Raw genomic sequence first — 2,158 nt, 5'->3', positions numbered from 1 at the left:
CAGGGACACTCATTTTGTGTAATATTTCATGAGTTCCTTGTTTTTCAATGTAGAATAGTATTCCATTGCATGAGTATACCACAGATTCTCTATCCATTTGTTTGTTGATGGGTACTTGGGTTGTTTCCAACTCTTTGCTATTGTGAACGAAGCCGAAATAAACATAAGTGTGCATGTATCTGCTTGGGTGTCAATTATGGTTTCTTTAGGGTATATTCTCAGTAGTGGAATTACTGGGTCAAATGGTATTTCTGTTTGCAATTTTTTGAGAAAGAGTCATACCGCCTTCCATAGTGGTTGCACCATCACAAATTGTTTCTGAAGCATCTGTACTTGGCCCCCTTCTTATAAAATGTCTCTCTTATTCATCAATATAGACATTTCTTTAGGGTGTTACTGTATCACAGAAATCTAAATAAAAGTTTATATGTTTATTAGTATTTTGATTAACTTTTCCCACAGGATGAATTAAATGAAATCTGTAAAATAGTAAATTTCAGTTTTATTAATTTCAGTTTTATTTCTGATAAAATACTTTAGCAGCATTTTTCTACTGCTGTGGCCTATTAACAAATGAAAGAAAACGTTATCAATTAAGCAAATCTAGCCCTTGATATAAATATATGTATGGCTGTCTACCATAAAATAATATTATGTTGATTTATGCAAACTAACAGCTTTAGTAAATGTCCACTGTTCATTTTACCTATAACATGAAAATCAAACCACTGAGAGAAGATAAGCTTAAGAGACAGGCACATTGAATCCACCTTTTAGTAAGTTTATGATCTCCGGTAAATGTTTTATTTTTTTTAATTCAGAAAAGAGCTTTCATCCCTCTTCACCTCAAGATTGGAGACTTTGCTTACGTCCTTCCTGATCCTGATCCTGATCCCTTTTGATCCTGCATTGTGCCTTGTTTCTTAATAAATCACTTAACTCTTGAATAAGTAAACTAAAAAAAAATTATATTTTTTGTATCTATTTATATAAATATTTTATATATTCTCTACTATTGAACAAAATACAATTGATAAAAAACCATCTTTTTTTCCTACAAACAGTGAATCCAGACAAGCAAAATGATAGATCAAAGATCATTAACACAATTTATATCAGAATCTAATCTTTTAATTCCTTACCTGCTATTTATTTTTTTACATTGAGGTACTTTGCATTAAAACATTTCTTTCTTTAATGATTGAATAAAATGCTCAAAAATGTCTAATCGTTGCAACCAAACCAGAAATTACTCATGGCTGACCTTCCAGTGTGTTTTCAGATGCTCTATGTCCTATGGGAGGAGATTGTCCATCTTTTTTCCGTGGAGCAGCTGGCGGATTTGAGCCATTCACCTTTGGTTGGCAGCACAACTCCTTACCTACATTCCAAATAAATATTTTATTTCACTACTTCCAATATTATGCAAAGAATAATTTATAAAATTAATGCTTGTGCATTTTTCAGAAGACATTCACAACTAAAAAATTGTTGATTATTTCCTCAACAAAGCATTTTAAAGAGATCACTTCTTTTATAGGTATCACGATTGAGTTAGGAGACAGAAGAAAAACAAACCCAAATGTATGCTATAATGACAGCTGTGTTAATGTCAAGAAAAAAGATGAGGTCATAGGGATGGCAATTACTACATACATGGTAGGCAGAGAAGACCTTTTTTGCAGGACATCCTATTTGATCAAGTCAAGAGAAAGAAAGGAGATTATGCCTACCAAGGGAAATAGTGTTCCAGGCAGAACTGAAAGCAGGTCAAAGGCCTAGAAATTAAAGCTGCATTGTGGTTTGGGGAAATGTGGAATCAAGCCAAAGAGAGAATTAGGCAATGGGGCTAGAGCATTTGGCTGTGGACAAATACAAAAATCATATATAGATATATACTGTAAGTAGCATGGTATTTAGATTTTATACCATGTATGAAATTAAGCCTGGAGAAATGCTATGTTAAGTGATAGTCAAAGGTGTGATGTTTTAGATGTAAAATGTGGGGTGAGGTGATACAATTTGTCATTCAGAAAGTATTAATTCATAAATCATAATAATTATGCTTTTATTATCCTGCTTAAGCAAGATGACTATTATGAACAACATCGTTATGTATTTACCAAGCATATAGAATGTTGTTGTTGTTGTTGTTGTT

The sequence above is a fragment of the Elephantulus edwardii genome, unplaced genomic scaffold, assembly GCF_000299155.1.
Source record: "Elephantulus edwardii isolate Elephantulus edwardi_28Jun2011 unplaced genomic scaffold, EleEdw1.0 scaffold00065, whole genome shotgun sequence".
NCBI lineage: Eukaryota > Metazoa > Chordata > Mammalia > Macroscelidea > Macroscelididae > Elephantulus > Elephantulus edwardii.
The sequence above is the reverse complement of the archived record's forward strand: the minus strand, read 5'-3'. Positions refer to the sequence as shown.